At 45.7% G+C, this 19,414-nt stretch overlaps 1 protein-coding gene across 7 annotated transcripts in view; it reads right to left on the bottom strand.

The window, feature by feature from the left end:
• TSHZ2 (teashirt zinc finger homeobox 2) overlaps positions 1-19,414 on the bottom strand; it is a 458,377-nt gene that overhangs the window by 370,171 nt on the left and 68,792 nt on the right. The gene's annotated exons all lie outside the window — the stretch shown is intronic.

Below are 19,414 nucleotides of genomic sequence, written 5' to 3'. Positions count from 1 at the left end.
AATGAGAAATACGCCTTAAAATAACCCATCAATGTCCAGCACTCCTGCTTCCGTAATTGTTAACTACACTGTTAAGTCCTGTCTTCTGCTAGGGTTGAGTTTGAGAAGTAGCAATATGTTTGTAGTTTAAACATCTGCCCTTAAAATCTTTAAATTGTTCATAAATCAGGTCGGACTTGGTTTTATGAATACAGTTGAACCTTGAACAACGTGGGCATTAGAGGCACGGACTTTTCCTTCTGCACAGTCCAAAGCAGCCTATAATTTTTGACTCGCCAAAAACTTAGCTACTAATAGCCTACAGTTGACCAGAAGCCTTACCAATAACACAGTTGATTAACACATATTTTGTATGTTATACGTATTATACACTGTATTTTTGGCAAGTAGGCTAGAGAAAAGAAAATGTTATTAAGAAAAGAATGTGGAAAAGCAAATACCTCTGCAGTACTGGGGTGTATTTATTGAAAAACATCCGTGCATAAATGGACTTGTGCAATTCAAACTTATGCTGTTCAAGGACATCCCTTTGCAATGGTATTTGTTAAAAATGTATAATATCTACAGTAATATGCATATATGACATATATGCAGAACAGAATGCTGGAGTATTTTACAGTATTGAAAATATTTTGTCAAGTGCATATAGTTGTAAACATCTAAATCAAATGTGTGCATGCTATAAATCCCCAATATTCTGAACGGATATTGCCATAGAATAGATACTCGGATGATATATCCACTTTTATTATTTCCTTTCTGAATTTGTGTTATCTTGGGATTTTCTCTAGCTTACTGTTTTGCGCTCGAGGACCTTACATGCTACAATGTTTACTGATTATCTCTTATATTTATTTGGTACTTCATGATGTGCCAAGCAATTTCCTGTAGACTATTTTATTTTATCCTGATGCTAGCCCTGTGGGGAAGACACTATTAATTTCCATTTTACAGGTGAGCTGATGAAATCAGAGAGGTTAACTGACAATGTGGCTTAGTTGAGAATTAAAAACAGCACGGGAAAGTCTACGTTCTTGTCTCTCCCTTGAACCACAGCTGCTTCCTGGTGCAGTTTCAAAACTCATCTCTCCTTAGAGATCTCTTAGAAGATATATGGTCTACAGTAAAAACAAAACAAAACAAAACAAAACAAAAAAAAACCCAAACTTTGCTAATTTTTGCTGGTATATGGTCTACATTTAAAAAAAAACTTTGCTAATTTCTGCTTATGTGTTTTTAATTTCAGCTCAAAATAACATATTTCAAAAGGGATAGGAAAACTATGTGACCTGTAAGTGAGAGAATGGCCTCAACAAAAGTTGGGCATTGAACTTAATGTGCCCTCTGTTTCAAGGGAACCACCTCATCGAGGTTTGGGGTGAATAAGTAAAGCCCATTTGTGTATTTCAAAATGGCATTTGAGTTTAACTCCTACAAAAACAAAGTATCTCTTTCTATTGCCAAACCCAGAGAATCATCCCACTTGGAGAACACCTCACTGAGAAGCCTAGAATCCTCCTAGAACCTTTCAAGACGATGTTTTAAATCGAATCCACAAAGGGAGCAGAGCAAAAACAAACACAAGTTGTCAGTAGAAGAAGGTCTAAAACCGGGGACCCGTTCACAAAAACAGAGCTAACCTTCTCAACAGCTCTTCAAGGAAATCTCCAGATAGCCGACGGCCTGCTGCCTGGACTCACCATTCGGAAGATTAAAGAAGTCCAGACTAGATGTGCAATGCTCCGTTCCTAACCCCGTATCTTTTCCCACACGTCTCCTAGGCTCCTTTGCTAGAGTGATCAGGGTGTCCTTTCCAAGGGCACCAGGCAGGGGTTCAAGTACAGGCTGGTTCAGTTCAGTGCATATATTTGGAGCCCACATTTGCTGCTCCCTCTGTCTTTGATGTGTGTGCACTGTCCCTCCCCCGCCCGGTGCTGACCCCTTTGAAAGGAGAGTGAGACATCTTCCACATGCTTGAAAAGCGGTGAAGATTTAAGGTCCCCAACCTGATCACACTCTCCTTTCCACTTCTGGTTTTCATCAAAAAAGCCTGAAGCTACAAAAAAGGTGCATGATTGCAGTTAGTCACTTCCTGATTAATTCATCCACAAACGTTCTTTACGTTTCTGTAGTATCAATTTTGTGCTTCACATGAAGAAAGGCAAGAAAGGCCTTGTGTCGGCCAGTAGGCCACATACCGTTGAGCTGAGGAGACAGATAAGAAAATAAGCAGCCAAACATGTACGTGCAACCATGGACAGAAATACGGGACGACCTTGCGAAACCACACCCAACCTTGACCTGGGGGACCAGGAAAGGCCTCAGAGAGGAAGAGGTTCGCTCTGAGCCCTGAGTGCCGCTCAGACATGGAGAAAAACTTTCGACTCATTTCCATGTGTTTGGGGTTTGGATGGCAGTTTTATTGCTTATGAAGGACAACTTCTGTGGGTATGAAAGGCATTTTAATATTTCTTACCCGGTTTTAGGAAATACCACCTTGAAGCACTTCTGTCCCTCTCTTCAGGATATTATTTAGAAACAGGATAATCTGTTTTTACGGCAGAGAGTATAATTTTGAATTTCCCAAACGTGGAAAACTAATTGCCAAACTCCTGGATTAAGCTCCAACTTTGCCTTTTTTGAGCAATGGAAATTCAGCTGTTATATGTTCAGCTGTTCGACTTAGCGTAACTCTCACGGCTGATCCCCAGATTCTGCCAAGCACCGTGTAGAAAACCATTTTCAGGAAGGAAACAGGGAAATTGGGAGGACTCAACTTTTTAAAGAAATAACTTTGGACGGCAGTTTGGATAGAATGAGCCACTGTGGGGCTGTTTTCCGGATCGGCAGCAAAGTGTTTCCAATCGAAATACAAAGTAACATCCCCCGAACAATTAAAGTTATATACCGAAGACCCTTGACATTTGTAAGAGATGTATTCTGCAGCCTTCAGAACCCCCTAAATTTATGAAGCCACCAGAGTATATATTTTTCCCCTCATAAAATGCAGTGGGGTATATCCGAAAAACGTAAGTGACTTCTTTAGGCTCTTAAGAGCTGTATAAATACAGAACCAAGAAGTCGTGTCTATAGGATCACCTGGTTTGGGTGCTTTGCTTTGTAACAACAACCCTGGCCTGCAGACAGGATGCTCCTCGACGGAGACTGGGAATTCACACTGTGCTATAGCTCTGGGCAGCTGGGAAAATCCTACGCCTCAATGTTCCCTTGCACGACACAAACTCCTGCCTCAGCAAACGGTCGAAATGTTACGCGGCACAAGCCAAGGGGTCTCTCACCGGCAGACAAAGCCCTAATGCTACCTCTGCAGACGGCATGAAGTTAGGGTATTGTTAAGTCGCTAAGAGAAAAAAAACAGCAGTCTCCAACGACTGGGTGTTCCAAAAGGATGCAGTTTTCGATGTCGAGCCCTGGCAAATCTTCCCAAGTGGGAGCAGAGACTGTAACTTCACCTTTTCTCCTTAAGGGTGCGTCAGCAGGAAGAAAGACAACGTTTCAAAGCCAACAAGAATATGAAGCCGGGGGACAGAGACAAGCTACAGAAGTACTTCGCTGGCCTCAAAATAAATCTCAAAGCTCCAGGAGGGCGTTTCATCAATTAATATCCTTTCATTAATCCCACTAAAGCATTTTTATAACATTACCCCTGAAACTGGATACGCATTCAGTGGAAATGACAGCTCATGTCCCAGTCACAAAACATCACGGGCACATTTTGTCATCCGTAAGACCCTGTCATCAATATAGATTTCCATTTTTGTAAATCATCTTTTATTTGGGGAAGGAGGGAGGTATTGATTTTCTTTTTTTCCCAGTCTTTTCTCGGAATGTTAACCTTAAGTTCTTCATTTCCTCTGCCTGAAGCACCGTGTTGCAGCAGAATTAAATGCATAGTAAAATGGCCATGTGAGAAAGGTTTATGCATTATGTTAAAGCCCGCTCCCTTGATAAATGGAGCCATTAGGGTCTGGAATTCACTGCATTAGTCTACTTAGCTCAATCCAACAACATGCCTTAAAAGTCTCACAAATTTGTTCAAATGCTAATGAGCCACACCACCAAACCTCATCTGTTGTGGAAGGATCTAATATTTCCAGGGGTTTAATGCATTTTAGAGCTACCTGTGGACTCACTTTACCTGACTTGGCAGCTCAAGACTACTCAGATTTATAGACAGGGAAAAAATGTACACATTTCATTGTGTGGCAGCTTCTGAAAATGCACTCAATGAGCCTTAATAAAAATCACTTTTGTTTAGTGTCACTTTGTCCTCATCAACTGTCAGGATATGACGTGGAGAAAGAGCTCTTCCAAAAGGTCATATATATGTATTTTTCCCAAATAAACTGGTTAAAGGTAATAACACCCAAGTCATCTCCAAGACAAAAGGCAGCCTTACCAGTCATGTTTCTCTGGGCCAGATACGAATCTCTGTGTCTGTACTGAGCTTCTAGAAAGGGAAACTGCCAAAGTAAATGCTTGCTTTAGACTTGTGTCACCTGGTCAGGTCTATTTCCGTGGAAAGAAAAATAAACTAAGGAAACTCATCTTCATTCAATAAACCATTGTTGAGTCCCTACAATGGGCGATGCGCTGTGGTCAATGTGTTTCTTTCTCCTACTGTCTTTTGTGAAAAAAGTTTTTTTTCTTTTCTTCCTTTTACGTTTATTTATTTATTTTGAGATGGAGGGTGTGAGGGAGGGGCAGAGAGAGAAAGAAACCACGTGGAGCCCAATGCAGGGCTCAGTGTGGGGCTCTATGTGGGGCTTGAACTCACAAACCATGAGGTCATGACCCGAGATGAGATCCTCGGCTTGGTGGCTTAACTCACTGAGCCACCACGGCACCCCTCTCCTACTGTCTTTTGAATGACACCAGACCCATTTTAGGACGATTGCCACAGCCAGCTTCTAGTGCATGTGACCTGTGCCATCAGACAGGGCCCCATGCCCAGAAGGACCCCACAGTTGGCTTAATGCCCTGCTGTTGCCTTCCGGAAATTCTGGAAGGGACCCCACAAATTATTAGCCTGTCGTGACCTCAGGTGAATTAGTTTGTAGGGTAAGTTTATCAAGGCTAGCTGGGGGGGAAACTGGCCATAAGGTCTCACCCTTAATGGCTCATCTAAGACCTTATCTCTTCCAGGGAGGCCTTTCCTGATGCCTGTTCCCCACTCCCATTTCTGCCTTAAATCTTGTTTCACTTAAATCTGCCCTTCCTCCAAAGTGGGCCTTCTCATAATCTCCCACTTGTGTACCTGACTCTCACACCTGCTGGACCCTAGAGTCCCTCTGGACAAGAAACACATCTGTTGTGTTGACCATTGTATCTGAATGGGTGCAGGGATGTTTTATACATTAGGAATTTGAGGCAGAGTACGTTGTACTAGCTTCTCAAGGGCCTCTGAAAAATTCGAGGGCTTTGAAATCCTTGGAGATCTAACCAAACACGCACTGGTTGGAACATAGGAAAATAAAACTTAAAGTTGCAATCAATAATAATTCCAAAAGCAAATGAATTGCCATTGTATTCTTTAAAAGAAATAAATCATACTTAATGTGGCAAGTGAGTGCATTTTAACGGGCTTATTTCTATACGGTGTGGGGCCTTCCAAAGTAAGGTTCTAGAACTCTTGGGAGTTCTAGATTGTGATTTTTGTCCAACATAACTGCAAGCATCATGCCGAGGACCTGGCACTTACTCAAGACCCAGTCTAGGCCGAATGGGTAGCAGAAGGAAATATAAAGATGGGTATGAAATGGTCCTTCTGTCAAGAAGGAGGACAGAAAAGGCCAATAGACACGAAGCCATTAAATAAATCCTTGCATGCAAGAGGTCTGAAGCAATGAAGGTCAGGCCCATGAGAAAGAAGAGTGGACACAAGCAGTTCTGAAGTATGTCAAGGTGAAGGGAGATGTGGAATTAGATGGACTGTGGACGTTTATTTCCAGCAAATAAAATACATCAGGTGACAAGGACATGGAGTGGGTAACCAATGGCGAGGCACATGCTGTGGTTTGCATAGGTGGAATGGGACAGGGTAACACAATCAAGCGGAGAAAAACAAAGCCAACTTTCTTTGTTTACGTTGAGCCTTTAGAAAAAGAAACGTATTCCTTTGGTTAAACAGGGTTAACCCACAACGTTTGGTGACTTAAAAATGCATTGAATGAATAGCCTGTCTTTACTTGGCCAAGCAGAGTTAGCCCTTGTTAATGGCATTGGCATGGTAGAACACGCACATACGATCGTGACGCCATGATGATTTCACATCTTGGCTTTTTCTCATTAGGTTCAAGGGACGACATTGTAGAATATAATACTTAGGCCTCATCTCTCTTGGTGTATTGGTTTGTCTAGTTTACTCAACCAAAACCAAAACAATTTACACGATTTCCCCCTGATTATACTGAACAGGAACAGCAGCTTCAGTACCCCTGTAAATCACAGCTCAGGGAGACTTCTCTGCACTGACAGAAAGGCAAAGTATGGAATTCACTCAACGTACTCAACCAAAATATATATTGTGTCCTTACTATGTTCTAGGCACAGGGGAAAATAGCCCTTAGGAAACTTACATTCGAATGGTGTAAGTCAGAAACAAACAAGCAACACAAAAGTAAGTACTTTCAGATACTAATCATAATGTGAGGGAGATAAAGCACAGCCAGAGGAAAGTCTCAGCTTGGCAAACATTTTCCATAAAGGGCTAGATTTTGGGATTTCCAGGTCACACGGTTTCTGTCACAACTATTCAAGTCTCTGGGTGTAACAGAAAAGTGGCCATATGTAACATGGAAGCAAATGAGTGTGGGTGTGTGCCAATAAAACTTTATTTATGAAACAAGCAGCAGGCTAAATCTGGCCCACTGGTTGTCATTTACCACACCCTGGGGTAGAGAGCTGGGGGTCTGTTTAATGTAGCTAACATGTTCTGGAAAGGTTTTCTAAGGCAGTGCGATGTCAGTTGAGGTCTCAATGATGAGAAGGGCCCAGACATGCAAATATCTAGAGAAAAAGCATTGGAGGCAGTGGAGAAAATGGACGCAAACATTCAAGGTGAGGAGGAGTAGAAAGAGGGACAGTTTTAATACCTCCAAGTACTTTAAATCACCCAAAGTTCATGCAAAGTAACATCAGGACTACAATAATGAGCCCAGAGATAGAAAACCCCACAGCATATTTTGAAGATTTCTTTTAACAAGGATCTGGAACACCTTGTTTGAATTATTGCAGATTTCAGTCAATTGTCTTTGGTGTCCTGGTTCACCTTGAGTCCTGGTGGTTTTTGTGTTTTGTTTTTTAAATGTCTATTTATTTTTGAGAGAGGGAGAGAGAGAGGCAGTCTTCAAGCAGGGGGAGGGGCAGAGAGAGAGGAAGACACAGAATTGGAAGCAGGCTCCAGGCTCTGAGCTGCCATCATGGAGCCCGACGTGGGGCTCGCACTCACAAACCGGAGATCATGACCTGCGCCGAAGGCGGTGGCTCAGCCGACTGGGCCACCCAGGCGCCCTATGGTGTTCTAACTCTAAATCTGGATTGGGCTACTTGGGACACCATTAGTCAAGAGCTAAACTTAGGGAAAACTCAGATCTATGTACAATGCACATTAGCACTCAGTGAATACTAGCTGGATGATTTTTAAAAAATTTAAAACCTAGGCTGATATTTTCTTGTAAAAGCTTTGGAAGACAATGGTATGGATAGATGGCTTATCCGGTCATTTAGCTTTTCCATCCTAGATAACAAGGGCTGAGAACTGAGCCCACAGATCAAATTTGGCCTTCTGATTAGCTTTGTTTGGTTGGTTACCAACATTTAGATTTGATGTGAAAAATCTGAATGTCTACTTGAGGGAACTGGCCACCCTGCACCCTTGAATCCTCACCTGGTAACGACACTGCACCCTTGAATCCCCACCTGGTAACTGTCTGGAGCTCAGCAAAACCTCTTCTTCTAGACTAGTAGGGACTTCCACTTTGCCATAGTGACTATCTCGCTTACTGCCTTGGTGAATCCTGGAGCTTCTACACCCTTTATAAAAGCTCTTCTTTAAGAAAAAAAAGATACGAAATTATGACTATACCATGTTTCCAGCATCTCTGACACCGTAGGCGAAAATACAAATAAAAAGTGGCCAACGCCCATGAGCACCAAATTCCTGGGATGAGTCCAGTGCTATCTAACACCCAATGTGAGGGCAGGTATGATGGAGGGCACGTCAGAGAGGGAAACTACAGCCCTATTAACCAACTAAAGTTAAATACCTTATTTTTGCAAATTGCATGAAAACACATGATCAGTAAGCAAAGGTCAAAGCCCTTCCTAGGGCTGTTACAAGAGCCCCCCTCTCTCTCTCAGCTGGTTTTCTTTTTTCATTTTTTTTTTAAACTACCTGTCTGGATTCTATGGGCATATGAGTTTTCAAACCCTTCAAACTGAAGGATTTCTAAGTTCTCTGACATTTTAAAGTTCTGTAGATTTGCTTTTGTTCACACTCTGTAATGTTTTCTTAAAAGACTCATAGCCCGAGCTATCTTCCTTTCCTTTAGTCTTAGAATAATCTGCTAAATGAGCTTGACAATGGATAGAATGTGTGGATTTCTCTCAGTTGCTTGCGAGCAATCTAACACATCCAAACTGCCAAGCATCAATTGAAAACTGAAGAATTCAGCCATTATCCTAAACAAGTGACAGGCAAATTCTTACACCATGCCGATGATCAAACAAATGACAAGTTTCTCTACTTTCTTTGTAACAAAGTTGGACGGCAGCTGCATATATGGGAAATATGAGTGAGAAGGGGGTCTGTCAGGTGGCTCAGATAATGAGAGAACTGCCCCCGTGCCAGAGCTTTCCAACAGTTGCTGGCCGCCTCGTGATAAGCTTTGCCTCGGTTCACACCTGATCTGACCTCAGTGCCTTTTCAATGTCCAGGGCAAGGAGATACGTTGCCCAAAGCCCTAAGGATCTTTTAACCTGGCATTCAATAAAATCAAAATGCCATTGGACACGTGGCCAAGAACTGTGTCGCACAAAACACTCTCAGCTCAGTTAGGGTTCCGTCATCAATTAGAGCGGCCTTCCCCTCAAAGGGCATTTGAGTCGTGGCCACTGGGCAGCACAGGACAAATGTGGCAGCTTTCACAGACACTGGAGTGAGAGATTTGCCACTAACGTGGAAATTCATCAAAGCCTGAACAGACTTTCACTTCGGCACAGATCTCTTGCATCGAAGGGTGACTCCTGCATTAGCAGATAGTTCAGAGATGTTTTATGTATGCGCTATTTCCAAAGAGTCTTTTAAAATTTCCTTTCTCATGGGGCGCCTGGGTGGCGCAGTCGGTTAAGCATCCGACTTCAGCCAGGTCATGGTCTCGCGGTACGGGAGCTCGAGCCCCGCGTCGGGCTCTGGGCTGATGGCTCAGAGCCTGGAGCCTGTTTCCGATTCTGTGTCTCCCTCTCTCTCTGCCCCTCCCCCGTTCATGCTCTGTCTCTCTCTGTCCCAAAAATAAATAAACGTTAAAATTTCCTTTCTCATTCTATAATCGGTTGTTGTTACCCCTCCTATTGATTTCCCATTCTCTGAGCTACATTTTAATTTTTACTTTTTTTATTTTAGAGAGAGAGTGTGAGCGGGGGAGAGGGGCAGAGGGAGAGAAAGAGCATTTCAAGCAGGCTCCGTGCTAAGCGTGGAACTCAATCCCATGACCCTGGGATCATGACCTGAGCCGAAAATCAGGAGTCGGACGTGCAAAGGACTGAGCCACCCCGGCGCCCCTGAGCTACACTTTTTACAGAGGGGCTGGCCTGCCCCTGGTAGAGGAAAGGAAAATTCTGGATGTAACAGGCTAGACCTTTGCAGAGTCAAAAGGCAGGAAACAAAACTACTATTCTACAGTAATAGAACCCAATTGTCCACTCATTAATGGACAAACAGATGAATAAATAAAACGTGGCACATCCATACAATGGAGTACCATTTGGCGGTCAAAAGTCATAAAGTCCATGCCACAGCATGGATGAACCTTGTAACCATCAGCTAAATGAATGAGGCCAGAAACAAAGGATTACGTATTCTACGATTCCACGGGTATGAAACGTCCCAAATAGGTAAATCCGCAGAGACGGAGACTGGATTAGTGGTTGCCTAGGGCTGGGCTGAGGGAAGTACAGCTGGTGATTTGCCAATAGTATGAGGTTTGTTCTGTTTTGTCTTCCAGACATCGTAATAAGGAAAGGATATTTCTTTAAATTTTTTTTTTTCAACGTTTATTTACTTTTGGGACAGAGAGAGACAGAGCATGAACGGGGGAGGGGCAGAGAGAGAGAGGGAGACACAGAATCGGAAACAGGCTCCAGGCTCCGAGCCATCAGCCCGGAGCCCGACGCGGGGCTCGAACTCACGGACCGCGAGATCGTGACCCAGCTGAAGTCGGACGCTTCACCGACTGCGCCACCCAGGTGCCCCAGGATATTTCTTTAAATTTGGTACCCATTCCAAAACTGTGTTCACCAAAATACACTCCTCCAAACACAAGTCCTAGAATATGCTTCTTGGGTAAGGTCTCTGGTTCCCACTTGGAGGTTCGCAGGGTTGCCCCACAAAGGATCTGAAGGGTCTGCACTATACGAAGATGGTAAGTGATGTTTATCTGTTCCTCCGATGTCTACAGACTTTGTGTTATTCTAGGTGACTTCCGCAAACATGCCAAGGGGCGTGGGAATACTCTGGTACATGCTGATATAGGCAGTGCGCAAGTAATTCATTCTTTTCTGCAAGTTCTCTGAAGCTGGCAGGCAGCACATCAAGAACTACCAGTTAAAGGACGTACAACGGGGGGCGCCTGGGTGGCTCAGTCGGTGAAGCGTCCGACTTCAGCTCAGGTCAAGATCTCACGGTTGGCGAGTTCGCGCTCCCCCATCAGGCTCTCTGCTGTCAGGGGAAGAGCCCACCTTGGATCCTCTGTCTCCTTCTCTCTCTGCCCCTCCCCCATTCTTTCTCTGTCTCAAAAATAAACATTAAAAAAAAGGGGGGGGGGATTTGAAACGGATCACCTGGGAAGATCCTAATGTTCACTTCTTTCATTCTTTCAGCTCTCTTTTCAAATGGTGTTTATCCGAGCAAGACCCTGCCTGGACAACCCATTTTAAACAGCAACCCACTCAGCCAACCCTCTCTGTCCCCTGCTCTCTCGTCCTTCATATCCCGTATCTCCATGTTTACGTATAATGTCTCCTCAATGAGAAAGTGAGCTCCGTGACAGCCAGGACCTTGGTCGTTTCACCCTTGAGTCAGGAACTCAGTAAATATTTGTTGAGTGAACGGACACAATCAAGAGAAAGCTTGGAAAGCAGGGACAGACTGTCAGTCTTTTATCGGATGACTGCAGTGGATCAGATGCTTTATTTGCGAAGAGCTCGCCCTGGAGAAAGAAAGGTGTCTTCCTCTGCAGACTTGGGGCTGCTCACTGGTTGGTAAAGGTGTCACGCAAAATAACAACTGTATTCAGAACAAGAAAATATACCAAAATAAAATAAAATAGTAAAATAAAATAATAAATAAAATAAAATAAAATTAATAAATAAAATAAAATAAATAAAATAAGTAAAATAAAATAAATAAAATAAAATAAATAAAATAAAATAAATAAAATAAAATAAAATAAAATAAATAAAATAAAATAAAATAAAATAAAATAAAATAAAATAAAATAAAATAAAATACAGCAGGTACCAATTGATCCAAACCCTTCTTTTTTGCAAGGTACTGCTCTCTGGGTGTCCCTCACTCAATTCTTTCTTCTTCCCTCATTCCTTCCACCTCTCCTTCCCTTGTCCATTTTGCTAGATGTTTGAGCAATGTTGACCTATCATCCTGAGCTGGGCCCCCAGATACTCAGAGATGCATACGATACCTGCCTTTATGGAGGACACGACTGGTGAAGCTGGCCAAATGTTTAAAACGACTGAGCGAGACTGTTAAAGAAAATAAAAATAAATAAATATAAAAACAAAATGACTGAGGAGTGCAATTAGAGATAGCCTGGGACTTCCTCAGTCACTGAGGATGGGACGTGGCCCAGCTTGGGGGCAGGGAGGAAGCAATCATGAAGGGTTCCCTGGAGGAGGTGACCTCTGAACTGAGCTTGAAGGTCGAAGAGGTCGGGGTTAACCACGAAGAGAAGGGGGTTGGCAGTGAGAAATGGAGGGACCACCTGAGCAAGAATATGGGGGCGCGATCAGAGCCTGCTGCACGAAGTGGAGAGCTTAATGCTAACAGAGCACAAAATCGGAGTCAGGATGGAGGCCCAAGGGGCCATCCTCACGGTTAAAAGCTAGCTTTTGTTTCCTCCCATTCACCAGGGGTCCAGGTCTGTGCTGAGCATTTCCCAGACATTATGTCCTGGGACACTACCAACGACTTCATGAAGTCGACCTAATTATCGTGTCCATTTCGTAGGCACGGAAAGGAAGTCTCAGAGACATGATGACACATTCCATGCCATCCCAGCGTAAAGCCAGGGAGTGAGTGGTGCCCACGGTCCTACCCCCTCTACGCACCTGCACGAATGCCCCTAAGGCGTCCAGTGGGTAGAAGCTGGGACGCTGCTGGGCATCCCGGCGTGCACAGGGAGGCCCCCACGACGGAGAATGACGCAGCCCCACATGTCAACAGCATGAAGGATGAGAGAAATCCCACCCCGGTCGACCGGCCAGCCCAGTGAATCCCTGACCTACTTTCTTTCTTTCCATGAAAGATGTGCAGAGGTTGTTTGAATGAGGCCACCTGATAACGCGGAAGGGAAGTCTGCAGTGAATGCAAGCCCAGCAGGTGGCCGGAGGTGTGCAGGGAACAGCCAGGGGAAGCCCCATCCCGCAGAGCACATACAGAACAGAGCAGAAAGCAAAGCTTCTTCAGAAAGGGGAGCTCGAACTAGAAACCCTTCGCTGACTGTTTACAAAGAGCCCGGCCCGGGCCTTCTCGTCCCGGACTGCTGCTGGCTGAGGCGTTGCGTGGGGCCCCGGGGGGAGAGGCTCTGAGCTCATTCACCGGAAAGTTCCCTCTGCCCACGTGTGGCAAATCAAAGAGCCGGGGGTAGGTGTCGAGCGGGAGGCGGTTTTCCCGGGCCCCCTTGATCAGAAGCGGGGTGAGGGCAGCGATGATGGATTGCGCGGGGCGGGTGTGCCCAGGGAGGCAAGTGAGGGGCAGCGTGGAGCAGATCGCCAGCTCCCGGGCGAGAGATGAGAGGCGAATGCCTTCTAGACATACCACGGAAACAGGGAGTCGTGATTTTGAAGAAAAGCAAGGCAGCTAAGACTCATTATTTTGCTCCCCCCTCTCTCTCTCCTCTGTGAAATAGAAATTTCTGCGACTTGTGAAGATCAAAGAACAGGAGAAAGGTCCGGGGTCGTCTTTGACCTTCTGGAACCCGGGCTCTGGGCTGTGGCGCTGCTGTGACAAGGCTCCTTCTCCGAACAGGGTGCAGGGCAAACAGAGCTGTGCAGCGGTGGGGGGACTGTTGAACTGGGCTCAGCACAGAGGGAGGCTGGCGACCGAGGGGTCCGACATGAAATCCCCACCCAGCCGCTTACCAACCACACGCACGTGGTCAGGTCACTTCTGCCCTCGTCCCCGTGGTCAACGGTGAGGACAGCACCTGGCTTGCGGGGTTGTTTGCAGGGCCAGGGGCAAGGGCCACATGTTTAGCACCTAACACTGCACCCGACTCATAGTAGATTCTCAAGACCTGGAGCCTATTTTGATCTTGACGCCGAGAATCATTTTAATAGGAAAGTTATTTTATTTGGACGCACTCTTATCACCTCCTCAGCAGAGAATGGTTCTTTCTGTGTTCCAGAATGCTCCCGAGGCGTGGTTTGCTTGGTGGTGCTAACGTTTAAAAAGATCCAGATTAGGGGCACCTGGGTGGCTCAGTCAGTTGAGCCTCCAACTCTTGATTTCAGCTCAGGTCACGATTGGTCCTGCAGTTCTCAGGAGTTCGAGCCCCGCGTCAGGCTCTGTGCTGACGGCTCGAAGCCTGGAGCCTGCTTCGGATTCTGTGTCTCCCTCTCTCTCTGCCCCTCCCCTGCTCGCACTCTGTCTCCTTCTCTCTGTCTCTCTCAAAAATAAACATTAAAGAAAAAAATCTTAATCCAAATTACTTGTGGCTCCGTTCCTCTTTCCATTGTGTTGTAGATCTCCTGATTCTCGGTTGAGTATTTGGTCACCCAGAATAAAGACTATGCTTCTCAGCCTTTCTGTAGGGTAGATGTAGCCATATGACAACATACTAGCCCAAGACGAGTGAGTAAAAGTGATGGGCGTGATTTCCAGGTTGTGTATTTAAAGAGAGGGGGCGTGCCCTCCGCTTCTCCCTTTCTGGCTGCTCGGAAGAGGCACACGATGGCAGGCGCCGCAGCAGCCATCCTGGACCGCGAGAAGGAAGCCTCCCGCTGAGGTGGCAGGGCAGTACGATAGAAGGTCACGGGCACCTGGCATCGAGGCGTGTGCCCCGCTAGCTCCCGACCACCTACCTGCACTTTCACGTGGGGCAAAATCCTACCTTGCTAAACTCATTGTTACTTTGGGGGGATATGAGGCATTGGAGGACGTCTCTTTCTAGTGGACCCAAATAGGTATGTGGTTTTGTACACTGGTCAATGCTGAAAACTCAGGAGATCTCACGCGGCACTTTCAAATTCCTCCTGATACAAGCAGGAGGCCCTTGGAACACTGGGGTTGTGTTTTCTCAGGCCCCTTTCTGTGGGGCACGAGCCGTCCTGCGTACCGCAGCCACCTTCCAGCGTCTTCACGCACACGTGCTTGGTCTCGAGATGGTCCGCCCTCAGTGACTCTGCAGGGATGATTTACGGGAGGGTCACATTTAAGCCACCTCGTTCTCGCCACGTGTTGAGGGCTGATGCGCTAGACCCTTCAGGAGATACACAGTGTGGCTTCTGTCAGTCGACTTCCCCAACTCCGTGAGGTCCGCGTGACCGTCTCCACCTTGCAGACGAAGGAACCGGGGTTCCATGAGGACACAGAACTGGCTTGGGGTCAGCGCTCAGGGGCAGAGGCTGTTGGATTCCAGAGCGTGAACTCCCGGCCGGTATCCTCTCCACGGCCCAAGCTGAGCCTCCAGGTGTTTTGAATCAAGCACCTACTCCTTTGCAGAAATCTCAATGAATCGGAGAAGAATATTGACCGGAAAATGAGGAGTTTGCTTCCTCTGCATTCACCACACAAACCTGTGGCAAGTGCTTTCATTGTCTCATCATGGGTGAATATTTTCGCTCGGGGTGATAATACCTCTGTCATCACACGGCATCGTTCACAGGCCGGGCCAGGCTGCGGAACAAAAAAAATAAAGCCCTAACGTTCGGCATGGGCTGGGGTCCTTCTGCTCTCTACCAAGTGCCGTGAAAGAAAGGACCGGTCCAGATGGTGACTGAAGTCAGTGGCAGAGATCATAAGGCCCGTGGAAGGTCCTGGAGCATCCCTTCCTGGGAAGGTTCATCAGCAGATATGCACAGTTGGCTCATGTCAGCGTCCCCTGGATGGGTTCAAGGCCAGAGCTTGTGGTTAAATCTGTTCCCATGCTTGCTTCATAGCTTGGCTTAACGTCTCTCCCCTGCCTGCAGCCCCCTTGACAGATACACTCTCCAGACCCACACTAAAGCATACATCGGGAATGCTTTGAAAGCTCGAGAAGGGATCTGGGGGCCCTCCTTGCGTCTTGGAATCACAGAATGTCAGCACTGGAAGGGACCTCAGAAAGCTCCTGGTCCGACCCTGCTGATTACACGACAGGAAACAGACACGGGACAAAGAGGGGAGCTGGTCAGTATTCATCCGCCAGCAGCATTTATCTGGCAACCCCACTTTTCCCCCAAGTTAAAGGTAAAGGGAAGGTCGCACTTTGGAAAGATGACGATGACGTTGACCAACAAGGACGAGATGGCAGCTGCGTTATCTCTATCCTAGACACTAAATTAAGTGCTTTACGTGGATTTTCCCGTTTATTCCTCCCCACGGCCGCTGAGGTTACTACTTCATTGCTATTAATACCACGTCCCCATTTCCCAATGATACTTGCTCCCACGTGACCTGAGGCACAGAGAGTCAAATCACTGGGCTGTGGTTACACAGCCATGAAGGCGTTTCTCCTGGATTCAAAACCAGGCTGTCTACCTCCACAGCTGAACTGGCACCGCCAGGCTGGACCGACTCAAATTCCTACAGGGACCGAGCAGACGCCTTGGGTGAGCGGAACAGGGTTCACAGGGCCCACCAGCTGGCACACAGATGCCTCATCTAAACAGAGTGGCTGCTCCCCGGTGCCTCGCCCTCCCCCCAACTACTGCCACACGGCTGTGCAGGTCCGATGTCGCGACATCCCGCGTTTCGCCAAAGAATCCAGAAATTCAGATTTGTACATGACTTCTCGGGGACGGACTGTGGAAATCATTAGAACCCTCCACAAATTTCCAGTGTCTCTTTTCCGTTTGATGTTTGCACTCCCCCAGCTCTCTGAAGTCGGGCAAGGCCACAAGAAATGTGATCAGGGGTGGTCCACGTCACTTTGAGAGTCAGGGTGTGATTCAACATGCTCCCTTTCTCTCTGTCACAAGGGCAGGTGCTGACCATGCTGGACGGTGACTGCTCTAGTCCGCTTGAGTCCTCGATGAGAACACAGCCGGGCCCTCGGCTGACCCACGATGCACAGGTACCATGAGAGAGAAATAAATCCCTGTCATTTTAAGCTGTTTAAGTTTGGGGAGCGTACCTTACCGCAGCACAACCTATTGTTTCCCGACAAATACAGGAATTAATTTCCAAAGAGTAGAGTTCAAACACATATCAGCAGGCCAGTGTCCATCCCTAAAGGTTGTGGTGGCTCACAGACGTAGAAGAACTCTGTGTCTTCCACTTCAGAGTTGGGACGCAGTTTCTTAAGACACAGCCAATGTCAAGGGCTCGGTCCTTGGGTCAGCAACAACACTCTGTCCTAGAGCCGCGGGCACGCTGTTAGTCATAGCCAGGGTCTCGCTAGGTGAGAGTCACGGGTTTCATGAAGACCGTGGAAGCTTTTACAGTACACCTGTCCTCCTTATTAGAAACCTCACTCAAAGCTTGTCACCTCCCCAGTCACACTCGGGATCATCTCTGAACTCAGAAATTTAATGTGTCAAAAGACACCCCACCACGGCTACAGTATAGAGCAGAAAATGAGAGAAGAGATGTTTTATCTCCAAATTGAAATGTTAATGCTCTATGGGAAAAAAAAAAAGTATTTCCATCTGGAGGAAGAAATGACGGGGAACAAACTCGGTTCCTAGAGAAGGAAGGATTACTTAGAAAACTTGCTTTATTTCAGGGGCACCTGAGCGGCTCAGTAGATTAAGCATCCGACTTCTGCTCAGGTCATGAGCAGTTCGTGGGTTCAAGCCCCGCATCGGGCTCTGTGCTGACAGCTCAGAGCCTGCAGCCTGCTTCCGATTCTGTGTCCCCCTCTCTCTCTGCCCCTCTCCCACTTGTACTCTGTCTCTCTCTCTCTCTCAAAAATAAACATTAAGAAAAACAATTAAAAAAAAAGAAAACTTGCTTTGTTTCACAATTAAAGAAGTGGAAATAATCATAGTGATTTTTACCTCTAGTTTCAAGCAAAAACACAGGCAATTTGAGATCAGGCAATTTAATATTCCCAGAAACTATTAAAATTATTTACCAAGGTTCTAACTGGTAACAACTGGCTGTATAAACAGTGAGCCTTGCCCAGTTCTTAGTTTTCTAATCTGTGAAATGGGACAAATATTATTAGATCGCTTTGCTTAAAGACAACTGTAAACTTTTGAAAGACAAATATAGAGAAATGCTATGTTTAAATAAAGAAGATTTGTTCTGCTAATGCAAGAAACAGTATGTACTGTTCATATGGCAAAACTATTGATGTTAAAACTGTTTCTCTGATTTGATTTTTAAAGGTACCACCAACAATGTTTCTATACAAGTATCAGAACTGAGAGTTTGTTTTGCAGTTCTTTCTTTACTTTTCTTTATGTTTATTTATTTATTTCTCTGTGTGTGTGTGTGTGAGAGAGAGAGAGAGAGAGAATGAGAGAGAGAGAGAGAGAGGGGGGGGGGCAAGCATGAGTGGGAGCCTGATGCGGGGCTTGATCTCACGTATTGTGAGATCATGACCTGAGCTGAAATCAAGAGTTGGACGCTTACCCCGACTGAGCCACCCAGGTGCCCCTGCAGATGGTTTTTAAAAGAAGAAGATTAATGGATACTCATTGTAACAAAAACTTAAACACTCAGCTAGGGTGTCAAATGGGTTTCTCAATCCTGGCACTATCGACATTTGGGGCGGGACATCCTTTGTATGGATGTGTACGTCCTGTGCATCGGGGAATGTTTAACAGTATTGTTGGTTCTACCCACTAGAAGCCAGCACAACTGCCCAGCTCCCCCAAATGTGCCCAGACATTGCCAAAAATGTATCTAGACGTTGCCAAATGCACCCTGAAGGACACAACCACCCCCTGTTGAGAGCCACAGTATAAAGTATATAGTACAAACTCTAATTGGACGCGCCTCGCCCCCAGAATAAGAATGTCCCAAAAGTAATCAGTCTTATCAGTTTGGTTGATATCGTTCCAGCAATTTTCTAGGTAGAATCCAACATCATACACTCACCTGACTCCACCTCCCGTGGACACACAGGCTGAGCGTTTCCCCCCCAAGATCGGGATTGCGCAATCCTTGGCAATTTACTTTTCATTTAAAATATATCTTCTTTACCTTTTCCTGTGTGCGCATTTAGAGCTTCTGCATACTTTTAAGGAAATACTAACACTAGTCCACTGGATTCATGTACTCGAATTCACTGAACTACCTTCTCACTGATGGATGTTGAGGTATTCCCAACTTCCCTACAATAAACAACACCGTGTCGAATATTTTTACACTTGACATCCTTGCACACTTTGTTAACCAGCCTTTCTAGAGGAATTGTTGGATCGAAACATATGCACCTAAAATACTGATAGATTTCTGGAGGTTTTCCACCAAACACCTAATAGCTGTATACCCTCCTTGCCAGCCTTGGAAACGCGATGTTCCGGTGTTTTTTTTTTCCCCTTCTGAACTTCCATAATAGCACAGTAGTGAGTATCTTGGCTAAAAGGCAACAGTTCTGAGGTTGAGAAACTCTGCGTGAAAGTAACAGAAACCTAAGTCTGAGTCCCAAGTCCACATCATCAGGCAGACTGTTTGACCCTTGCTCTCCTCCTCTGTAACAATAATGAGAACAGAAGTATCTCCTTCAAAGCCTTGCTGGCTGGAATTTGTTGACATTATATACATGCCCCGTGCACTGCAATTAAT

The sequence above is a fragment of the Puma concolor genome, chromosome A3, assembly GCF_028749965.1.
Source record: "Puma concolor isolate L17-30 chromosome A3, mPumCon1.1.hap2, whole genome shotgun sequence".
Taxonomy (NCBI): Eukaryota; Metazoa; Chordata; class Mammalia; order Carnivora; family Felidae; genus Puma; species Puma concolor.
This window is presented reverse-complemented; position numbering and strand designations above follow the sequence as displayed.